The sequence below is a fragment of the Rhinatrema bivittatum genome, chromosome 9, assembly GCF_901001135.1.
Source record: "Rhinatrema bivittatum chromosome 9, aRhiBiv1.1, whole genome shotgun sequence".
Classification (NCBI taxonomy): Eukaryota; Metazoa; Chordata; class Amphibia; order Gymnophiona; family Rhinatrematidae; genus Rhinatrema; species Rhinatrema bivittatum.
This window is the reverse complement of record NC_042623.1, coordinates 139,349,203-139,374,330: the sequence shown is the minus strand read 5'-3', so window position 1 is coordinate 139,374,330 and position 25,128 is coordinate 139,349,203. Positions and strand designations below refer to the sequence as shown.

Below are 25,128 nucleotides of genomic sequence, written 5' to 3'. Positions count from 1 at the left end.
GAAACAGGTTCAGGAACTCAGAGAACGCCTGCCACAGCAGCAGCAGACTTTCTCTGCAGTTGTACAACGGGGCCTGGAGGCAGGAAAACATGGTGAGGTCCACCTATGATGTTTTTGAGACAGCGGCCAGAGTGGCTGCCATGGGCATCGGCGCCTGTAGGATGGTCTGGCTCTGTGCCTCGGACCTTTGACCAGAGGTCCAGGAGAAACTGGCTGACCTACCTTGTACAGGAGGGGGAATCTCTTTGGGGGCAAGGTCAGGTATGCGGTAGCTCAATTGAAGGATCACCATTAGACCCTTCAACAGCTGTTAGCTAGCTCTTCCAATCCACCATCCTCCGTCAGGAAATCCTCTCAACCAAGCTTGAGGAAATCCTTTTATCGGCAGCGGACCCCCAGACCCCAGCCAGCCCCCGCCACGGGGTTTTGACTGGAGGCAAGGGAGTGCGAGTCAGCATGCCATACCCCCAGCGCACGATCCCCCTGTAGGGGGAAGACTCCTCTGCTTCACCCACCACTGGCCACTCATCACATTGGACCAGTGTAGACTTGCTATCATCCGCCAGGGGTATCTGCTAAATTTCTGAGACGTCCCGGCGGACTTTCTCCATGTCCATCATGGGGTTCATCCGCTCCGCAGGAAATACTTTTAACAGAGCTCTCCGTCTTTCTAATGGTAGGAGCGGTAGAGCCCGTTCCCCCAACGCCAGCAAGGCTAGGGGTTCTATTCAAGGTATTTCCTGATACCAAAGAGAACTGGGGGCTACATCCCATCTCAATCTCATGGCCTTGAAAAAATTCCTTCAAAGGGAAAAGTTCAAAATTCTCTCTCTGGGCACTCTGATCCCACTCCTCAAGAGAGGAGACTGACTCTACTCCCTCGATCTCAAGGATGCCTGCAACCACATTGCGAATTTCCCGAACCACAGGAAGTATCTTCACTTTGTGATCGGGCAGGCTCACTACCAGTACTGGGTACTGCCGTTTGGCTTGGCCTTAGCCATTCGAGTCTTTACCAATTGCCTGGCAGCAGGGGCAGCACACCTCAGGCGTCAAGGGGTACATGTGTTCCCCTACTTGGACAACTGGTTGGTCAAAAGCGCCTCCCAGGAGGGAGCATTGGACGCTTTGACCTGGACCATACAGGTGCTGCAATCTCTGGAGTTTATCAATTACCCAAAATCCCACCTCTGATTATCCCCTCGACTGGACTTCATAGGAGCCAGACTGGATACAACTCAAGCAAAGGTGTTTTTGCCTCGCGACCAGGTCCTGCTCTATCCTCGCTGGCAATCTTAAAACGCAGCAGTCAGCAAGTTCCTGTTCATCTGCTGCTTTGTCTGCTGGTCCATATGGCAGCCTCTGTCCATGTCACCTCACTGGCCCGCATTTGCATGGATAGGGTGCAGTGAACATTGCTGTCGTAATGGCAACAGGTATTCCAGGACCTCAAGGCCCGTGCCTCCATCACGCCGCCTCTGAGGGTATCCCTGTCCTGGTGGGAGAATCTCTCCAGCCTGGAGCAGGGGATACCATTTCAAGCTGCCCTGCCTCGGGTATTCCTTACCACCAATGCCTCCCCTTACGGTTGGGGGACCCATGTGGAAAACCTCAACACGCAGAGTCAGTGGATGACTCTGGAAGCTCATTGCCAGATAAACTTCCTAGAGCTTCGGGCGATTCATTACGCTCTGTGGGCGTTTCGAGATGCTTGTCCCACAAGTCAGTCCTGATTCAGACAGACAGTCAGGTAGCAGAGTGGGACATAACAAACAAGGAGGCACAGGGTCATTCCTCCTCTGTCAAGAGGCAGTGCAGATCTGGTCTTGGGCTCTGTCACAGAACATGTCTCTGCGAGCGACGTATCTGGCTGGGACTCTGAACCTGCTGGTGGATCACCTAAGCCATCATTTTCAGCCGCACGAGTGGTAACTGAACCCAGCTGTAGCGGCCCATATTTTCCACCTTGAGGAATTCCGAATGTGGATCTCTTTGCCTCCCCATGTAATTGTAAGGTGAGCAACTTTTGCTCCCTTTTCAGGACAGACAGGCGTCCAGCCTCCAATGCCTTTGCCTTTCATTGGGGCACAATGTACGCGTATCCTCCTCTTCCTCTAATCATGAGGACTCTATTGAAGCTCCAGCAGGACTAGGGGACCATGATTCTCGTGGCCCCATATTAGGCCAGATAAGTCTGGTTCCCGCTCCTTCGAGACCTGTTGATCAGAGATCCCATCAGACTGGGGACTGCACCTGACCTGATAATGCAGGATCGGGGCACACTGCGCCATCCAAACCTCCAGGCGTTAGCCTTGACAGCCTGGATGTTGAGCGCATAGTCCTTCAGCCCCTAGATCTATCTGAAGATGTCTCAGGTGCTGGTAGCTTCCAGGTAGCCTTCCACCAGGAAGGCTTACCTATTGAAGTGGAGGAGGTTTTCCGTCTGATGCAAGGAGCATGGCTTGGATCCATTCTCGTGCACCATTCCGAGGTTCTTGGACTACTTGTGGCACCTCTCCAAGGCCGGGCTTAAAATCACCTCAGTCAGGATCCATCTGAGCACGGTCAGTGCTTACCATTAAGGGGTCACTGGCATGCCCATGTCTTTTGAGCCCATAAGTGAGTTTCTTCATGCGAGGCCTGCTTCAGTTGAAACCCCCCTTAGGCCTCCTGTTGTGTCCTGGGACCTCAGTATTGTTTTAGCGCGGCTCATGCACTCTCCTTTTAGCCTATGCGCTCCTGTGACCCGATTACTTCAGTTTGTAGGGTCAGTGAGTTTCAGGTCTTGGTTACGTACCCAACCTACACAAAATTCTTCCATAATCGTGTGGTCCTGCGTACACATCCCAAGTTTCTACTTAAGGTAGTGGCTGACTTTCACAACAGGTACACAACACAGAGAGTATACTATACCCCCTACCAACAATGGTTTTAAATGTGTATGATGTATGAATGATATGGTGTATGAGTGAGGTGATTATAAGTAATTTGAAATGAGACAAATTTTTCTAGACTTGTTTGATATGTCCATTTGTAATATGATGTTATATATGATATATGTGAATATTGTACAAATAGTATAATTTGTGTATTTGTTATATATTTAAGTGTTGATATGTATAAGGTGAAAATAAAAAATTGGGATAGTATATATTCAATATACAATGTATTAGATTTATGATGCCCCTACATGGATATGCTGTGTGACGTTCCCATCAATCAGTCCATTGTTTTGCCCACCTTTTTTCCTGAGACCCCATTCACACCAAGGGGAATAGACTCTGCACATGTTAGATTGCAAGAGGGCGCTGGCTTTCTGTTTAGAACGCACAGCAGGCCACAGGCAATCAACTCAGCTCTTCATATCTTTTGATAAGAATAGACTGGGAGCTGCGGTGGGAAAACAGACTGTCCAATTGGCTAGCAGATTCTCTTTCTACTACGTGCAGTCGGGCCTTCAGCTGGGAGGCCGAGTCAAGGCTCACTCTGTGAGGGCTATGGCGGCATTGGTGGCCTACTTACGGGTGGTTCCCATTGCCGAAATCTGTAGCATTGCGAAATGGAGTTCTCTGCATACGTTCGCAGCCCACTACTGCTTAGACAACTGCAAGACAGTAGCTTCGGCCATCCATCCTTCGCAACCTCTTACAGGTTTAAACCCAACTCTCCCTACCTAAGGCCCCCTGGTTGAGTTCAGGCTATCTCCCTATCTAACCAACAGCACCGCAGTTATTGTTGGGCCCGTTGGCACCTGGTTCGGCGCCTGTTAGTTATGGTGGTTGTTGGGAAAAGCCTGTAGCTTGGTATTCACCTATCTGTGAGGACTACCATACTGCTTGTCCTAGGAGAAAGTGCAGTTGCTTACCTGTAACAGGTGGTCTCCTAGGACAGCAGGATGTTAGTCCTCAGGAAACCTGCCCGCGCCACCCCGCAGAGTTGGGTTCTCCTGCATTTTGTTGTTTTATTTTTTTGCTCGTGAATTCTGTTACGAGACTGAAGGGGGACCTTGTGTGGACGCCGCGGGTAGTGGCATGCTCAGTGTGCCAGTCAAAGTTCTAGAAACTTTGACAAAAGTTTTCTGTGCTGGGCTCCATCTGATGATGTCACCTATCTGTGAGGACTAAGATCCTGCTGCCCTAGGAGAACACCTGTTGCAGGTAAGCAACTGCGCTTTATGTGCCTGTAGAAAACATAGAGTATACATGTGAATTTGTGAGCTTTATCAGAATGAGAGAGTATAAGATTGTAATTGAAAAAGGTATCTGAGTAGTTTTTGGAGGTATGAAACCTGAGTGCTGTGAAAGACACTTGAATACATCGGGCATTATATGAGAGAATGTACGAAATGTATTTCTGTGTTCAGTATCTTTGTGAGCGACATTGCGGACGGGATAGAAGGTAAGGTTTGTCTTTTTGTGGATGACACTAAGATCTGCAACAGAGTGGACACGCCGGAAGGAGTGGAGAGAATGAGACGGGATTTAAGGAAACTGGAAGAGTGGTCGAAGATATGGCAGCTGAGATTCAATGCCAAGAAGTGCAAAGTCATGCATATGGGGAGTGGAAATCCGAATGAACTGTATTCGATGGGGGGGAAAGGCTGATGTGCACGGATCAGGAGAGAGACCTTGGGGTGATGGTGTCTAATGATATGAAGTCTGTGAAACAATGCGACAAGGCGATAGCAAAAGCCAGAAGAATGCTGGGCTGCATAGAGAGAGGAATATCGAGTAAGAAAAGGGAAGTGATTATCTCCTTGTACAGGTCCTTGGTGAGGCCTCACCTGGAGTACTGTGTTCAGTTCTGGAGACCGTATCTACAAAGAGACAAAGACAAGATGGAAGCGGTACAGAGAAGGGCGACCAGGAAGGTGGAGGGTCTTCATCGGATGACATACGAGGAGAGATTGAAGAATCTAAATATGTACTCCCTGGAGGAAAGGAGGAGCAGGGGTGATATGATTCAGACTTTCAGATACTTGAAAAACTTTAATGATCCAAAGACAACGACAAATCTTTTCCGTCAGAAAAAAATCAGCAGAACCAGAGGTCACGAGCTGAGGCTCCAGGGAAGAAGACTAAGAACCAATGTCAGGAAGTATTTCTTCACGGAAAGGGTGGTGGATGCCTGGAATGCCCTTCCGGAGGAAGTGGTGAAGTCTAAAACTGTGAAGGACTTCAAAGGGGCGTGGGATAAACACTGTGGATTCATCAAGTCTAGAGGGAGTCTGCCGCTCCGTGCAGCAAAACACTGCACGGAGCGGCAGTAGCCACAGAGGCATTCACGGAGCGGGATGCCAGTGGTTGGTGTTCCACCTTCACGGAGCGGAAGGATGGAGGGCTGCCATCTCCAAAAAAAAAAAAAAAACCCAACAACAAAAAAACCCAAACAAAAAAAAAAAACCAGGGGTGGGTAAGAGTATGGGGCAGGGGTGTGGCCTGCTTGTTACAGCGGTTGCTACCCCTAATTGAGCTGGATGTTCACTTGGATGCAGATACGGCGCTGCTCTCTACATTGGTGGTGGGGTGGAGGGGAATTAGGGCTGGAGGGTACTGGAAGCCAATAGTAACAGGTGGGAGAGAGAAAAAGGGAAAAAAAATGGATAAAGTGCGTAGCTTGCTGGGCAGACTGGATGGGCCGTTTGGTCTTCTTCTGCCGTCATTTCTATGTTTCTATAAGTGAACTAATGTGGCAACCACACTACTTTGAGAGAATGTCAATATAGATTCTATGTTTGATTGAAGTACAAAGTTCAGGTGGTGATTGTTTTAAGAATAACAATAAGCAATAAAGAAACAATTAGTTATGATTGAAGAAGAGGAAAGAGGTGCTGTGTAGGCTACTGTTAAGCATGAGACTAGGCCAACTTATTTTTTCAAAGGTGAGTGCTGAAACTGAAAAACGTAAGCATCACTGGTTTTTTAATGATGGCTCTGACACTGAAAACTTTAGCCAGTTTTTAAAAATAGGGGAATGTGTGTGTTGTGGAGTTCGTTTAGAGTACAAGAAGGGGGCTGGCTGTAGCTAGCTTTCCTGTTCTTCAGCAAGTGTAAAAAGGTTTTGGAAATGTCAAAATAGGAGTTATACAACAGCCTTGAGCAGGAGTAAATTAATTTGGATTTTAGATATAAATACTCACTTTTCCAAATCCAAGCTCAAGGCAGGTTTTGTATTCCAGTATAGTAAGTATTTCCTCACCCCTGAGGGCTCACAATCTGATGGTGCGTGAAGTGTCTTGCCCAAAGTTACATGGAGCATCAGTGGGAGAAGCAGGATTTGAACCTCAACTTCCCTGTTTTTAAGTCTGCGGTTCTGCTAGAGGTAAATAAACAGCTTGCATGTTTGGGTGAACCAGTGCTTGTGGTTGGAGCAGAGAGCAATAAAGGTGATTACTCTGGTTTGTGCTAAATATCTTATTTCCATCTGTGACAAATATCTTATTTTGCTATTCTCTTCCATTACTTTGGGTGAATGGAGCCCTTCATATTTTCCATCCTTTGTTCCTTCCTGCCTCCTTTCTTCCCATGTGCTGGCTGGGATGCTCAGCCATTTTAATGTACCTTTCACAGGATAACTCCACCTTTTGTGGATGTTCTAGTTTAAGGGTATTCAACTTTGATTCTCAAGGTTTTCAGGGATTAATAATCCTAATATGCATGAGATACATTTGTTTGCAAACTGCCTCAGGTGCATGTAAATCTATCTCATGCATTTTCATTAGGGATATCCTGAAAACCAGACCAGTTTTCGGCCTGGAAGACTGGAGTTGGACACCCATGTTCTAGATGCCTACATTTAGATCTCAGTGTGAAATTTCACATGAAAGATGCATTCTTTTGAATCGAGAAGGCGGTTAATAAGGAATTTTAAATAAAAGAAATTTATATTTCTCTTCTCTCTCATATTTTTCTATAACTGCCTGCAATTCGTATTGCACTGGAGTGCTATATAACTTAACATTTTAAGATTTTGCTAAAATTACCGGTAAGTGCTTCATTTTTAGAATTCCCCCCCGCCCCCTTTTTGATTTAAAAGGTAAAGTCATGCCTAAGGTGCACTTTGACAGAGGCCAATTTGTTTTAAAATATATATTTGTTTTTATTTTTTAAAGATCCACTGGCAGGTTATTTACATTTGGGTAGTTAGTCCGGCTTCACAAACTCCATGCATAGGACTAATCTCTAGAAGGTACTGGGGCTAACTGTGCTTCACACATTAAGTTCCCTTGCTGATGGCAGTGAGAGGTAGGAAACAAAAACCCTTTATATTACCCTGTTTTATGGTACTTCTGATTTTGTTTTATAGGAAAAGGGAGACCAGTTTGAAATATATTTGACGTTTGAGTCTATATAACCTGTTGGTGAGGCTATAAATTGCATAATTCTGCATGTAAACCAGAAAAAATAGCATTAATAAGACACAAATAGTATGAGTGGTGAACGCAGCTTAATATATTCCATAGTGTTATGTTTGAGATTCTTTTTGATTTTCTTTAACAGAAATCTTCATTTGAAAAAAAGTCCTGAGAGGTTTTGAAAGCTTTTTTTCGTTGGTGTTTTAAAAGGTATCACAACCTACAAAGATTGCAGTGATACTCAAGGACCAATATGGCTACTCTGACCCTATACTATGGGCTTTCTTTAAAAATAATTAACGTCCCTGCCCCCACAGAACGAAAACGTAATTACACTCTATTTCACCGGTTTTGCTTGCTTAGAAAATGAATTTAAAGATCTATTAAGATGATTTAATGCAGCAACTATGAAATAAGATTTGAATGAGAGCAGTTTAAAAATGCTTAATCTCATCATAATGCCGTGGAGCTGCTCCTGTTAACAAATGGAGTGGAATGGAATATTTAACATGTAGCAGATTGTTTATGCAGCTTAACAATTCTTGGTTGTGAACAAAGGTTATTAAAATAAACGATTAGCATTTTATAATTGTGGAAAAATATTTGTGAGTGTATAAATTAGGGAAGTTTTAAGATACCCATTATATAGCAGTCTAAGCAATGCCATTTTTTATGGGTATAAAAGGATTTCATACCTGTTAAACTGTGGCTTGGTGAGTTCACAGAAAATTAATATTGGTCAAAGTTCTATGCTGTTGCACCGGAGGTGGCCCCTTGGGCCGAAGTGGAGTTGACTCTACCCGTAGGAGGGATCCTATGGGTCTCCACGTCGGCAAGCAGAGAGGGCTGACGGACAGAGGCCGGCTGGCACTTCACCAATACCAGCCCTCGTTCCCCGCGGGTTGAGCCTTTGGGTGCTGGGGTCGGCTGGACTTATGTGGCCTCCGTCAGTGGTCATCGATGGGTGGATCAAGGTCAGCCCAGAGGCAGCAACTAGTGTAGGTAACAGTCTGTAGCGGATGAGGCGGATGAGGCGGAGACCCGGGCGCCAATAGGAACATAGTCTGACAGAGGGCGCCCGAGCAAGAGCAGGCCGAAGCCTGAATGAACCACGTCCAGGACAAAGGCTGAAGAGGCGTCTTTAAGCAAACTGGGTTCAAGACTGGCGGCAGGCTGGGAGCAGTGGCAAGCAAGGCTGAGGTCTAAATGAGGAGAGAGTCAAAGGATGGTCAGATGAAGCTGAAGTCTAGGGCTGGAGAGAAGCAATGGCGTGGTCAGGCGATGCAGAGGTCTGGGGTTGGAGAGAGGCAACGGAGTAGTCAGGCGATACAGAGGAGCGGTGCTGGAGAGAGGCAACGGAGTAGTCAGGCAATGCAGAGGTCAAATCAGGGTAGCAATCCGAAGGAGAGACGAAGGAACAAGGAAACAGGAACGAAGACAATCAGGATCAGGAACAATAAAAGCAACGAGCACTCAACTAGCGAGGGGACCTGTTGCAAAGGCGATTTCAGAGAGCTGAGGCCGGGCTTATAAACCGGAGCTCTGCCGCCGACATCATCCGGGGCTGCAGCCAGGTTCCTGCCACGGGCCCTATGAAAGGATCAGCTGTACGCGCGCCTAGGGAGGGCCACAGTGCTGGTTGGAACAGTGTCTCCCCACGGGCCACGCAGAGAGGCCCGACGCAGAACATCAGTAACTACAGCAGAGCCGGAGGCCCCAGGGGCGGCCCGAGGAAGGAGCCGGCGGCCCACAGCCGCCAGAGACGAGGGACCAGGTGCTGGATCACTTTGAGAGAAGTGAGGGGGCCGAGTCGCGGGTCTGCCGCGGCCATATGCAAGGAGAGTCCAATTTTTCTGTGATGGTGGGTTATTTCACATTGCTTGGCATGTGCTCAGACCACCACTGTGCCCCCTTTAGTTTACTACTTGACATAGCTTTAAAAGGTTGCTTTAAAAGCCTATGTACAATAGTTATTATACAGCTGTAAAAGGTATAATCTATCTTTGGTTGAAGGAGAAGCATCTTTGATAAAGTTTGAAAGGCAACTTGGCTTCCTCTGTCCTTATCTTAGTCCTCTGGAATTCAAGATGGGGAGAGATGTATGCGCAGACTTGTAAGGCCACCATGTCAAAAGTTGTGCTACTGCTAGTTGCCATTTGCTGAGAAAATTACTGTACAGCCACTAGCAAAATTATATATCTAAAAGCAAAGGTTGATATCTCTCACAAGAAGAAAGCACATTCAGAATGAAAGCACACACCCTATTTAATTAGCTGAACAGTCAAATCATTAGTATAACTGATTGTAATTCAAAGCTGTCAGTCTGCATTTGGGCACCAACCTCTGCATAAGTAACAGGATCATTCTCCACACAATGTTATAAAATGCGATTCCTGTGCGCACATGTGTGCCGGAGTTTAATGTCCGCGCGCACATGGGTGGGCGGGTGGCCTCCGCACGCGGGAGGGGAGCAGATTTTAAAAGAATCGTGCAGCAATACGATTAGGCCTTTGCCTAGTTCACTCTCAGTCCGCTCCAATAAAGGAGTGAACTGGGAGGGAACTTTCCTAACCCTATCCTTGCTCCCTTTTCCTCTCTCCTCCCCAACCCCTAAACCTACCCTAGGTAGCATTTTGCTTTTTTTTTTTGTTGAAAAACTTACCCTCTCCTCCAAGCAGGAGTTTCGTGCTTTATCAGAGATCGGCTTAGGAGCCACTTGAATTGGCTCAAATTAACATGAGTCTCTCATATGTCACAGTTAGAGAAACATTCAACAGCCAAACTATTGGACTTGTTTTAAAACAGCCTCTTTTTTTTATCACTTTTAACAGCGACTTGCTACTCGCTGCTCAACACAAAATGGTGCAAAGAGACTCATGTTAATTTGAGCCAATTCAAGTGGCTCCTAAGCCCCTGAGGCAGCTCGTTGAGCGAAACTCGGCCAGAGTCGGGCAAGATTCAATAAAGTCCTTTTCTACCGATTCAGCTCTTTGTATTTGTTGCTGTCAGCCATCTTGGATCGGCTACCGGTTTGTTTTCTTGGACCATTCCTATTTTTAAAAGTCTGCAGAACTGAATGTTCTCCAGACTTTTAAAGAACTGAGTGTTTGTATTTAATACTAACTGAGTGTTTGTATTGGAAAAAAAAAACCCACAAAAAAAACCAACCCAAAAAGTAGCCAGAAGCTAGAAATCAGCTAGGAGCAGTGTATACCTAAGTAAAAACGTTGAATAGTTCAGCTCAGTTACTCACCTTGGAAAGGTGTTGAGGTAGTGTGATTGGGTTTGAATAGGGACCAATATTTGTTAATCAAGAGAGCAGTGAGTTACTCAGGCTGACTAACTGAAGTTAGACTGTTTTATTTCCCAGCCCACCCACCCCTAGCTCATCCCTTAATTTATAGGCAGGTGCCACTTTCACAAAAAAAAAAAATCAACAAAAACTTTATTGAGAATTCGATCAGACCCCGGTAGGCCACTACCAGACACATAGTGAATTCACTAATACATTTAAAGGACGTTAGACACATTCCTACTCCCATAGCAACCTAAAACTTAAATAGGAACTGATCAAAATTGAGATGAAGGAAGCAGTCCAGCAGCAAGAGGGGAGCTTCCCCAGTCTTTTGCATCGAGTGTCACATGTTTGATTTTTTACCCACCGGTGAGAAGTTGTACATGTGCATGCGATGCAAAGAGCTCCTGGCTCTCAGAGAACGAGTCCGATCTCTGGAGGCTAGAGTGGCAGACCTGGAGGAGCTGAGGCAGACAGAGAGGTATATAGATGAGACCTTCAGGGACATAGTAGTCAAGTCCTAACTTCAGACTGGCAGCCCTGGTGCTGCCTTGGAGGAAGAAGGTCTCATGATAGGAGAGCACCAACCAGGTGCAGCAGGAAAGAATCCTGTAGCAAGGACCTGCTCTCCAGGTGATGCATTGTCCTTTCGCACTGAGGATATCTCCCCAAGGTCTACTGCCCAGGAGGGAAGGGTTAGGTCGGCCGTCATAGTTGGTGATTCGATTATTAGGACTGTAGATAGCTGGGTGGCTGGTGGGCGTGAGGATCGCCTGGTAACATGCCTACCTGGTGTGAAGGTGGTGGACTTCACGCATCACCTAGATAGGATTTTAGACAGTGCTGGGGAGGAGCAGGCTGTCGTGGTACATGTGGGCACCAATGACATATGAAATGTGGGAGGGAGATTCTGGAAGCCAAATTTAGGCTCTTAGGTAGAAAACTTAAATCCAGATCCTCCAGGGTAGCATTCTCTGAAATGCTCCCTGTTCCACGCACAGGTCACCAGAAGCAGGCAGAGCTCCGGAGTCTCAATGCGTGGATGGAGACGATGGTGCAAGGAAGAGGGATTCAGTTTTGTTAGGAACTGGGGAACCTTTTGGGGAAGGGGGAGTCTCTTCCGAAGGGATGGGCTCCACCTTAACCAGGGTGGAACCAGACTGCTGGCGCTAACCTTTAAAAAGGAGATAGAGCAGCTTTTAAACTAGAACAAAGGGGAAAGCCGACAGTTGCTCAGCAGCGCATGGTTCGGAGAGAGGTATCTTCAAAGGATATTAATGATGCATTCGAATTAGGGCATCCCGACAGTGAGGTTCCAATAATTAGAAAAATAGTCCAAGTGCCTGTAACTAAAAACTCACCTGAGCTAAAAAATTCTAACTTATCCCTATCAATTAAAAAGCAGAATGAAAATACAAACAAAAAACAAACTTTGAAATGTTTGTATGCTAATGCCAGAAGTCCAAGAAGTAAGATGGGAGAATTAGAATGTATAGCAGTGAATGATGACATAGACTTAATTGGCATCTCAGAGACATGGTGGAAAGAGGATAACCAATGGGACAGTGCTATACCAGGGTACAAATTATATCGCAATGACAGAGAGGAGCACTCGGGAGGAGGTGTGGTGCTTTATGTCCGGGATGGCATAGAGTCCAACAGGATAAACATCCTGCATGAGACTAAATACAAAATTGAACCTTTATGGGTAGAAATCCCTTGTGTGTCGGGGAAGACTATAGTGATAGGGGTATACTACTGTCCACCTGGTCAAGATGGTGAGACGGAGAGTGAAATACTAAGAGAAATTAGGGAAGCTAACCAAATTGGTAGTGCAGTAATAATGGGAGACTTCAATTACCACAATATTGACTGGGTAAATGTATCATCGGGTCACGCTAGAGAGATAACGCTCCTGGATGGAATAAATGATAGCTTTATGGAGCAATTGGTTCAGGAACCAACGAGAGAGGGAGCAAATTTAGATCTAATTCTCAGTGGAGCACAGGACTTGGTGAGAGAGGTAACGGTGGTGGGGCCACTTGGCAATAGTGATCATAATATGATCAAATTTGATTTAATGACTGGAAGAGGAATAGTGTGCAAATCCAAGGCTCTCGTGCTAAACTTTCAAAAGGGAAACTTTGATAAAATGAAAAAAATTGTTAGAAAAAAACTGAAAGGAGCAGCTACAAAAGTAAAAAAATGTCCAAGAGGCATGGTCATTGTTAAAAAAAAATACCATTCTAGAAGCACAGTCCAGATGTATTCCACACATTAAGAAAGGTGGAAAGAAGGCAAAACGATTACCGCCATGGTTAAAAGGGGAGGTGAAAAGGTATTTTAGCCAAAAGATCTTCATTCAAAAATTGGAAGAAGGATCCATCAGAAGAAAATAGAATAAAGCATAAACGTTGGCAAGTTAAATGTAAGACATTGATAAGACAGGCTAAGAGAGAATTTGAAAAGAAGTTGGCTGTAGAGGCAAAAACTAACAGTAAAAACTTTTTTAAATATATCAGAAGCAGAAAGCCTGTGAGGGAGTCAGTTGGACCGTTAGATGATTGAGGGGTTAAAGGGGCACTTAGAGAAGATAAGGCCATCGCGGAGAGATTAAATGATTTCTTTGCTTCGGTGTTTACTGAAGAGGATGTTGGGGAGGTACCCGTAATGGAGAAGGTTTTCATGGGTAATGATTCAGATGGACTTAATCAAATCACGGTGAACCTAGAAGAAGTGGTAGGCCTGATTGACAAACTGAAGAGTAGTAAATCACCTGGACCGGATGGTATACACCCCAGCGTTCTGAAGGAACTAAAAAATGAAATTTCAGACCTATTAGTAAAAATTTGTAACTTATCATTAAAATCATCCATTGTACCTGAAGACTGGAGGATAGCAAATGTAACCCCAATATTTAAAAAGGGCTCCAGGGGCAATCCGGGAAACTACAGACCGGTTAGCCTGACTTCAGTGCCAGGAAAAATAGTGGAAAGTGTTCTAAACATCAAAATCACAGAATATATAGAAAGACATGGTTTAATGGAACAAAGTCAGCATGGCTTTACCCAGGGCAAGTCTTGCCTCACAAATCTGCTTCACTTTTTTGAAGGAGTTAATAAACATGTGGATAAAGGTGAACCGGTAGATATAGTATACTTGGATTTTCAGAAGGCGTTTGACAAAGTTCCTCATGAGAGGCTTCTAGGAAAAGTAAAAATTCATGGAATAGGTGGTGATGCTCTTTCGTGGATTGCAAACTGGCTAAAAGACAGGAAACAAAGTGTAGGATTAAATGGACAATTTTCTTAGTGGAAGGGAGTGGATAGTGGAGTGCCTCAGGGATCTGATTTGGGACCCTTACTTTTCAATGTATTTATAAATGATCTGGAAAGAAATACAACGAATGAGATAATCAAATTTGCAGATGACACAAAATTGTTCAGAGTAGCTAAATCACAAGCAGATTGTGTTAAATTGCAGGAAGACCTTGTGAGACTGGAAAATTTGGCATCCAAATGGCAGATGAACTTTAATGTGGATAAGTGCAAGGTGATGCATATAGGGAAAAATAACCCATGCTATAATTACACAATGTTGGGTTCCATATTAGGTGCTACAACCCAAGAAAGAGATCTAGGTGTCATAGTGGATAACACATTGAAATTGTCGGTTCAGTGTGCTGCGGCAGTCAAAAAAGTAAACAGAATGTTGGGAATTATTAGAAAAGAAATGATGAATAAAACGGAAAATGTCATAATGCCTCTGTATCGCTCCATGGTGAGACCGCACCTTGAATACTGTGTACAATTCTGGTCGCCGCATCTCAAAAAAGATATAATTGCGATGGAGAAGGTACAGAGAAGGGCTACCAAAATGATAAGGGAAATGGAACAACTCCCCTATGAGGAAAGACTAAAGAGGTTAGGACTTTTCAGCTTGGAGAAGAGACGACTGAGGGGGGATATGAAAGAGGTGTTTAAAATCATGAGAGGTCTAGAACGGGTAGATGTGAATCGGTTATTTACTTTTTCAGATAATAGAAAGACTAGGGGACACTCCATGAAGTTAGCACGTGGCACATTTAAAACTAATCTGAGAAAGTTCTTTTTTACTCAACGCACAATTAAACTCTGGAATTTGTTGCCAGAGAATGTGGTTCGTGCAGTTAGTATAGCTGTGTTTAAAAAAGGATTGGATAAGTTCTTGGAGGAGAAGTCCATTACCTGCTATTAAGTTCACTTAGAGAATAGCCACTGCCATTAGCAATGGTTACATGGAATAGACTTAGTTTTTGGGTACTTGCCAGGTTCTTATGGCCTGGATTGGCCACTGTTGGAAACAGGATGCTGGGCTTGATGGACCCTTGGTCTGACCCAGTATGGCATTTTCTTATGTTCTTATGTTCTTATGTTAGGAAAAGCTGCATATTTGGGGATTGGAGTGTATTAATTAGAGTGCCTGCGCTTTGGTTTGGGGTTTGTTTTTTTTTATTATTATCTGCTAGGAGCAACTACGTTATGGCTTAAAGTTACTGTTGAGGAGGAATTCTAACTAACATGCAGGCCGATGCAATACTGTGCACTGGCCTCAGCACACGGTTCAACGGCGATTGGATGTGCGCTTTTGGACACATGTGCATAACCTCCAATGCAAAACGGGGTTAGCGCATCCAAAACGCTTGTCCAGTTGCGCACATAGGTAATAGCGCTCATCAGGTGTAAATGCATGTTAATGAGGCTATTATCTATTCCCCCCGATGCCAAAAAAAATGTGCGCCCGACATGCACATTTTTACTCGCAAAAATTAACGCCTGCTCCAAGCAGACATTAATTTTGGAGGAGCCCAAAACATGTACAGAAAAGCAGAAAATACTGCTTTTCTGTACTTTCTCCGACTTAATGTCGTGGCAATATTAAGTTGGAGGAACTAAAAAAATTAGAAATGTCCCTAAAAAAAATGGTTTTTTTTTAAAGTGTGCCAGGTTAGGAAAAGGGATGCTCAATTAATGAGTGTCCATTTTCCTAACCTGCTGACAGCCACCTCATCCAGGCACCCGCTGCTGAGGAGGCACTAGGGGCGCACAATTTCCCCTAGTGCTTCCTTTTTATTGCTGCATCCGATTTAAATATTAAATCGGGTGCCCGGGAGAGGTGGGTCGGTGCTCGTTAAGGGAGCGGACACTCAATCATGAGCGCCCCTTTAACACGCGCCAATATAACATTGGCCTGATGGTTATAAGGAGGTCTGTTTGTTGGGTTTAGTTTCAAGAGTGCTAGAAGGTTTGCAGTTTACCCAGAGTTGTTAACTAAATGGTCATTAGAAGAAACTGCAGGTTTGGTTAAAGAAGCACACTGGAATAAACCCACAGGGGGTATGTGTTTATGAAACCTTAAACTGTGAAGGCAGTTACTAAAAATTCATGGACATTATCTGTAACAAACTTATGTTGAGTTAGTGGACTCTTGAGCCGAGCGAGGATTGGTGCAATCTTCAGGGAGGAGCCCTGCAGATTCCTACTATTGACAGGTGAACCTGGAGGAAGCAGAGACCCAGCTGGAGCTTCGCCTATACCAGCCTTCGATCCCTTCAGGTTGAGCCCAAGGGTAGCAGTGCCAGCAGGTCTTAGATGGGGGTCTCTGCTGATGATAGATGTGGTTGTCCTTGGATAACTAGGTCAGAGGTGATGGAGGTCAGACGAGTCCAAGGTCCAAGTGATGGTTAGAGGCAGGTGGCAGTTAGGCATATCCGCTGGCAGGCAGTGGTCAGTGTCAGACTGCAGTCAAGTGTAGCCAAGATCAGGCCGATTTCAAACCTGGTATCCATCTGAGGACTAAGGATGGATAGGCAGGAAGGGTGAGGCCAAGAGAAGCACAGGCAGGCAAGGAACACTGAAGACAAGGCTAGGACTGAAGACAAGTAGTTGAAGCAACTAAATCTACTGCAGGAGAAGTGGGACATGTTGCTGAGGTGATAAGAGAAGGAGCAAGTGAGCCCTTTCTATGGCTTAGTGAGTGACATCATCTTTCAGTACTGCAGGGCTTTTCTTGGCTTTGGCCCTTTAAATTAGAAGAAATCCGGCGTGCGCACACCTAAGGAGAGAGTGTCAATTGGGGCAGGTGGTGTCCTGCCACGAGAGGAATCAGCGATGTCTTGCTGCATCGGGATACGGCAGTCTACTGCGTGGAGCATGAACCAAGCATCAGGAGGCAGGAAGGAAGGCCTGGCCAGGGAGGTAAGTGTCGCAGTCCACAGGAGCAGCCCATCAAATGTAACAACTTAAATGCTTCTTTCAGCTGTTAACCCACTCTCAGGCGAGTATTAAGTCCTGCATTAAAGCTAATATTTCCTAAACTTTGTGATGTTTTGGGATGAATTCTTAACCCAGTTGAGTAATTAAAGGACAAGGAAATTAAAGTTGTATTCTAATATATTTCAGGGGAAAAAACCAGGGATTAATAAAGAGTTTAGAGTTATAGGGTTTCAAGCTTCACCCCTTTAAGCTTTGGGAGAGTGAAATTGGTTGCTGGGGTGATAAGTGACCAGAGAGGAAGCTATTACTAAAGGCATATCCCAAAGCTTTAGGAAAGGTAATAGCTCAATGTATGACTGACTGCCCTCGTGCCTCTACACTGTCAAACCCATTACTTGTCATAAGTCTCCTGTATAGAATCCAGACAAAAACAGCACCCCACTAAGGACTAGAGGCAGGTGCATCGCCATTCCATCATTGATGCAAAAGGGGGCAAAACACGATATCAAGAAGTAAGGGTATTAAACTTTTGAACAGAACCTTTTTATTATTTCCTTTATTACTATGGTTTGTTTAATGATTGTGCTATCCTGTGATGCATAATTATTTAATTTCAAACACATTAAATATGATATGTTTTCTGATCATTCTTGTTTTCTTAAAATGCTGCACATCTTACAAATTCTGCCAGGGGTATGCAAACATATGAGCACAACTGTACATTAGGAGAAAAAAGGATGAAATGTTAGAAGAAAAGAACACCTTGCTAACTGTTGGGCACAGAGTTGGATCTGTTATGCTTTGGGGTTGTATGGCAGCCAGTGGCACATCAAATGTGATGCAGGTGGAAGGAAGTATGTATCCAACTAAATAACATATCCTAGCAACTAATTTTCCCACAGCCAGTGAAGAAACTGAAGCTGAAAAAGGTTGGATGCTTCAGCAAGGCAGCGAGCCAAAACATACCTCAAAATCAACCATGCAATATTTACAGGAAAGAAACAAGGTTTTGGAATGTCCTTCACAGTCACAAGACATGAATATTATTGAAAACCTGTGTAGAGATCTCAAACATGAAGTGCATGCAAGTAGTTCTAAGAATTTTTGTGAGTTAGAATTCTACAAGGAAGAGTGTGTGACCAAAAAAACACAATGCTAGTGTTACGCCTGTCGGTTGTAAACGGATGCGACCACTAATGCTCACCTCTTTCTTTGCTGCATTATCATCTGTGGGAAGAATGGCGGCCTCCGCGAACCACCACTGACCTGCCTGGCGTTCCCGGGACAGCGTGGGCGCTCTATTCCACAGCTCTATTCCACAGCTGTGTCTGACAACTGCTGAGACTGTGCCTCCCAATGGTGAAGCTCATAGGGCTCCTCCCTGTGGGCAGAAACACCTCTCGTCTAGGCCCAGGGGTCACAAACCTACAAGTCTCTCAATCTCTCACTTCTGCTTTAACAACTCTGCCTGCATCCCCTCGATGTTCCGTAGTTATGCCCTCTTTACAGGCGTTGTTTATTTATTAAGTTTTATTCTGTTCTTCTGTTTTTATTCCGTATTCATCCCAATCCAAATATTTATGTTTAATTCCTGCTACCATGTATAATGTATTCATACATGTTTTATGTAAAGCCTGTTGCTGCATTATGTTCTATTGTAATCCGAGGTGATGTTCCAAACGTGCCTCGGTATACAAAAAACCTTTAAATAAAATAAATAAAGTCATAACAGATTGCTAACTCCATGTACCTGCTCAGGCCCAGGCCATCCCTGGCCTGGGCCAATGAGTTTCAGAGCAACAAATGTATTAAAGACTTTGACTAACGCTATCAATCAGCTAAGCTCTCGGCTGGACTCTGCATCGATGCCTGCCAAGCCTATTCCCGCTCCTCAGGTGTTGCCAGTCCAACCCTTCGTGCCTTTGCCGGCACCCCCTCGTTTTGCAGGTGACCCCTTGTTATGTAGGGGTTTTTTAAATCAGTGTAGTGTGCATTTTACACTGCAACCTGCATATTTCCCCAACGTAGTGTCCAAAGCTACGTACATCTTGTCCCTCTTGGACTGAAAAGCCCTGGCTTGGGCATCACCTCTTTGAGAGCGAATGGATCCAATTCTCAACTATTTGACAGGCTTCCTCACTCTATTTTGCTCCGTATTTGACGACTCCGCTCGCCAGACCATCGCAGGATCTGCTCTCTTGCATCTGCAACAAGATGCCAAATCACTGACTAAATATGTTATTGAATTCCGAACTCTGTCCTAAGAACTACATTGGGATCTGGGTTGTCTGATGCGTAAATTAAGACCTTCCAGGAATTTAGCACGCAAAGACGAACTAGCAGCACATGAGCTCCCTGAAGCCCTGAACTCATCACCATAAATTTACTATCCAACTCCGAACCTCCCAGAGGGAAGGGTGTTGGAGATCAAGGTGATGTCCAACTAAATTCAAGAGAACTTGGCGAAAGGCTTCATTCGGCCTTCTAATTCCCCTGCCGGAGCAGGGTTCTTTTTTTGTTGGAAAGAAGGACGGTTCCCTTCGCCCGTGCATAGAGTACCGTGACTTAAATGAGATCACTATGAAGGACCGCTACCCATTGCCGCTAATCTCTGAACTTTTTGATAGGCTCCAAGGGGCCAAAATATTCACTAAATTAGACCTCAGAGAGGCATATAACCTGGTCCGGGTACGCCAGGGTGACGAATGGAAACCGCATTTAACACCTGCAACTGCTATTTTGAATATTTAGTCATGCCCTTTGGCCTTTACAATGCCCCGGCCATATTTCAAAACATGATGTTTGAAATTTTCAGGGACATGCTTTACCGCTGTGTAGTAGTATACCTGGATGACATACTGATCTTCTCTCAAGACCTTCAGACTCATCATTCAGACATCACCAATGTCTTGCTGAGATTAAGAGGCAACCAATTATATGCCAAACTGAAAAAATGCTCTTTTCATCAGGACTCTGTTCCCTTTTTGGACTATGTGGTTTCTAGCCAGGGATTCCAAATGGATCCACAAAAGACCATGAGTATTTGGGATTGGCCACAACTCACTGGTCTTAAGGCTCTTCAAAGATTCTTAGGTTTTACTAACTACTACAGATCATTCATTCACCATTATTCCATGTTGACCACTCCATTCACAGCCATGACTCGAAAAGGAGCCGACCCCTCTCACTGGTCTCCAGAAGCCGTGACTGCCTTCCAAGAACTCAAGCAGGCGTTTCTGCAACAGCTGTGTTTACACCACCCAGACCCTTGATAACCCTTCATCGTTGAGGTGGATGCATCTGATGGGGTTGGTGCTGTCCTCAGTCAACATTCTGCCAATCACACCTTGCACCCCTGCTCGTTTTTCTCTCGACACTTCTCCCCTGCCTAACGAAACTACGGGATTGGAGACGAGGAACTTCTGGCAATTAAATTGGCATTTGAGGAATGGCACCCATGGCTCGAGGGAGCGCAACATCAAATCACGGTTTACACCGACCATAAGAACCTCAAATACTTATGTCATGCACGACGCCTGAATCACAGGCAAGCCCGCTGGTCCCTGTTTTTCAACCGGTTCGACTTCCTATTACGATATTGGCCAGCTGATAAAAATATCCGAGCTGACGCACTCTCCCGTTCATTTTCCACAGAAGATGTTCCAGATACTCCACGTCACATTTTTGACCCAACCGCTCAGAAAGATCCTCAGATGGGCACATGACTCTCTGCTCGCAGGCCATCCTGGACAAGCCAGAACACTTTCTACCCTGCAAAGGTTCTACTGGTGGCCCACCATGAAGAAAGACATCCAGACTTATGTAGAGTCATGTCCTACATGCGCTCAACAAAAGCCGCCAGCAGGTCACCCTTGGAGGCTTCTCCAGCCACTTCTCACACCCAGCAAGCCGTGGACCCATATAGCTACGGACTTCATTGTCTACTTATCTCTATCCAGCGGCAACAATACCATCTGGGTCACCGTGGACTACTTTTCAAAGATGGCTCACTTCGTGGCACTACCCGGACTACCTTCAGCTCCAGAATTAGAGAAACTATTTATCCACCACGTCTTTCGCCTCCACAGCCTACCAAGACACATCCTCTCCGATCGAGGGGTCCAATTTCAGCAAAATTCTGGAGGTCACTTTGCAAAACATTTGATATCAGCCTACCATCCGCAGGCTAATGGACAGACAGAGAGAACGAACCGTGCTTTAAAACAGTTTCTCTGGGCATGCATAAATTCTAGGCAGAGTGATTGGGCTGATTTACTCCCCTGGGCCAAGTTTGCATTAAACTCCCACCAGTCAGCTTTAACTGGATCTTCACCCTTCCAAATTGTCTATGGACGCCAACCTCTGCCTCCTCTACCAGTGCCTCTGTCTATGTCATCTCCCGCTACACAGGCCTCGGCACAAGAACTGCACCAACTCTGGGAGCACACCAAACAACTCCTCCAACAGGCTGGTCAAAAGGCTAAGAAGTTCTACGAAGCTCATTACCAGGCAGCTCCTTAGTTGCACCCCGGAGACAAAGTATGGCTCAGTAGTGGCTTCATCTACCTAAAACTGCCTTCCGCTCGATTGCGCCCCGATACATCGGGCCTTTTGCAGTACTTTGCCGCTTGGGTCCAGTTACTTTCAGCCTTCAGTTACCCTCTTCACTTAGAATCCACATCGCCTTCCACATCTCTCTCTTAAAACCACTGATCCTCTCGGAGTTCTCAAAGAAAACACCTGAACCCCAACCTCTAACAGCAGAAGAGACATCACCTATCAGGTTGAGGACATCTTGGATATAAGAAAGCGCGAAAGGCGCTGGGAGTATCTCATCTCATGGGAAGGATTTGGTCCTGAGGAGAATAATTGGGAGCCTGCAACCAATATCCTCAACAAGGATTTGATCAGACAATTTCACATTTCTCACCCTCGGAAACCAAACCCCCAGGGAGGAGCCCTAAGAAGGGGGGTACTTTTACACCTGCTGGTTGCAGATGGCTGCGACCACTAATGCTCACCTCTTTCTTTGCTGCATCATCATCTGTGGGAAGAATGGCGGCCTCCGAACCACCGCTGGCCTGCCTGGCGTTCCTGGGACAGCGTGGGTGCTGCCGACCGCCATCTTGCCTCTGGGATCACCAGACGCGCGCGTGCATGGACCAGTCTTATACATATCATGGCGAGAACCTTGGGGGCATCCCCTCTGGATGACTCATCTCTCTGCTGCACTTAAGCTGACTGGCCCTGCCTATTGACAAGTTAGCAAGGAGTTCCCTTGTTGCTGAATCCGCATCATCCTTTCGGACTTCCTGTTCCAGGGACTGCACTTTGGCATGAGATGCCCTGGGTACCCGCTCCTTGGGGGCCCTTTCTTGTCTCTAGCTATCCGCTCCTCGGAGGGCCTCTTGCCTTGGACTACTATCTGCTCCCATGCTCCGGGACCCTTCCTGGAACTTCCTCTTGTGAGTACCTAACTCTACGGACTTCCACAGTACCAAGCCTCCATGTGGGAACTGCTCCGGTATACCCTGCGCTGCAGGCCTTTTCCACTCTTTCACTACTGGACCTGCTTCCGTGTTCCTGTACCTCGGACCACCACCATCTCATCTCTGTGTGAGGAATCCCTCGGTATACCCTGCGCTGCAGGCCACTACCACATCATCACTACAGAGAGGATCCTTCGGCATACCCCTGCTTCGCGGGCCACTACCGGATCTACACGTCGGAGGTATTATCATCTCTCCGGAAAGACTTCCTGGCATATCCCACTCTACGGGCCACTACCGGACCTTCACATCGGAGGTATTCCCTCTGGGTATACCCCTCTGCTCAGAGCTTTACTTTTACTGCACCTCCCATTCCGCAGGCTGTGCCTTTCTTCTTTCATAATAAAGACTCTATTCCACAGCTGTGTCTGACAACTGCTGAGACCGCACCTCTCGCCTCGGCCCAGGGTTCACACACCACAAGTCATAACAGCTAGGAGTTACTTGGAAAGGAAAAGAGAATAAAACAGAGAAAATTATAATGCCTTTGTATAGGTCAGAGGTACAGCTACACTGAGTACTGTGTGCAATTCTGGTCACCCCATCTCAAAAAGGATATAGTGGAATTAGAAAAGAGCAAAAATGGTTAAGGAATTGGAACAGCTCCCTTATAAAGAAAGGCTAAACAGGTTAGAGCTCTTCAGCGTGGAGAAGAAACTGTTGAGGAGCAAGCATTCTGCAGTGTAAAATATATCTAGAGCAAGCGGGTTCATGCCAAGTTGCTGGATGGGGATAGTCTTAAGAATATAATAAGGAAATATTTCCTCACAGACTGGTTGAAAAATATATAAAATAACCTTTCAGTGGAGGTGGCAAAAGTGGTACTGTAATTGAAAAAGCCAAGAACAAGAATGATTTCTAGTAGATTAAAAGTGGCAGTAAAGGTGGAGTCAGGTAGTGTATGTGGAACTGTAGAAAGTAGGGAAAATAAGCAGAATAGATGGGCCCATCAGACTTTATTTGCCATTAATTTCAGTTTCTATAGGTGTGTTTTTGTATGCATGTACATACTTAGATACATATATCCTTAAATTTTCTCTTTAATTGTTACCTTGAAACATATAAGTACTGTGATAAAGAGAGATCTACCTTCAAAAGATACCAAGCCTATGGTATATAACAGAAACTTGCTGTCAGCTTGAGGGGCAAAAAAATCCTTTGAAAGACATACAGAAAAGTTTTCTACTGCCCTATTGTATGCTCTCCTTCTAGCGAAGACTCATTGAAAAAAGTATTTCTTGGGGAAAAGTGTTAGGACAGGAAGGTGACAGAGACATTGTAAACTCACAGAGCTGCAGTGCTTTATCTCAATGAAACTACCAGAGGGATGTTTCCACTATAAAACTCAGAAGTAATTAAGTTGCCTAGTCGCACTTTATATTGATCAGCCACTTAAGACGGGCCGGTTTCTTCTCTAGCCTGCTGCTTAACAAAAAATGTCAGGCTCCTATTGAACACAGGTTATATTCTCATAGACAGCACAGCTCTGCAGAATTTTCAGTCGGGGGAAATAAAATGCAGGCTTCAAAGTCATCTTCAGATGTTTAAAAAGACTTTCAGGTATAGTGCTCATTTAAAGCGAGAAAAATGACAGAGCACAAAACCATCCTGCTGCTATCTGGTATTCCTAACACAGCAATTTAGGCCCAATTCAGCTGTGCAGTTTTGAGCACATTCACCTATTTGCATGGTTTGTCAGTTATTCATCTGGTAAGAAATAGCCAGTTCCTGATTCTGACACATTAAGTGCCCTCCAGCCACCATACTGGCATAGAGCCCACTTCACACAAGCTGCTTAATCCTCCCCTTTTCCTTCATTATGTTAGCCCAGGAAACACTGTTCTGTTCACTGAAATAGTCTCTTCCTTGTAGCATCAGCAATATTTTAAATGGAGGTGAAATCTTCCTAGAACCAGCTTCATTGGGAAAGAAGACAGAGGAATACTATCACCATCTAAACTGCAATCTCAATAGATCTGGCTCTCTTAAGTTTTAAAATGCATATAGTACCTCAGATATTATAATCTTGGCATAAATAAATAGATTTCCATTAGTTCCTTTATCACATTAAAGTAACGAGTATCATATCACTAATTTAGAGGGAAGGTTTCACAAAACATGCTCTTCCTATATTACAAAGCTAAGGGACATAAAACAGACTATTCTTCTAATGTACATCATTTTTTAAATTTCTTATTGGTTTTATCATTAAAAACATCTCAATAATTGACAAAAAAACCCCCACAAAATGCAAAATCAAATAATCCTGTCTATCACTACATTTAAAGAGAGATCCCACACAGTTTTGATGGAGATAAGTACTTTCAAACAAAATAATTGAGTAACATTGCTTGGGTTGTCTGGGCAATGACAGCCTGGGTGTGTATGTGCTCCTGTGTGTGTGTATTCGGAGAAACCTCTGTATGTGTATCTGCCTGCATGTATATGCATGCATGTGCCTGTGTATTTCTGCCTCTGTCTGTGTGTGCCTGTGTGTGTTTGTGACAGTGCTTTGCAGACAGAACATATTCTCTTTGTACATTGAACCTGCTATTGTTCTGCGTGCCACCTGGTAACCACAGACATAGTGTGACTGACGTGACCAGCCTTTCATATATATATATTTGTATAGATAAGACAGATCTTAAATGTAATTGCTAATTGAAAATCACTACC

General features: G+C 45.0%; 1 protein-coding gene across 4 annotated transcripts in view; it reads left to right on the top strand.

The window, feature by feature from the left end:
* Positions 1-25,128, top strand: part of NMNAT3 (nicotinamide nucleotide adenylyltransferase 3) — a 151,415-nt gene that overhangs the window by 13,597 nt on the left and 112,690 nt on the right. The window lies entirely within an intron of this gene.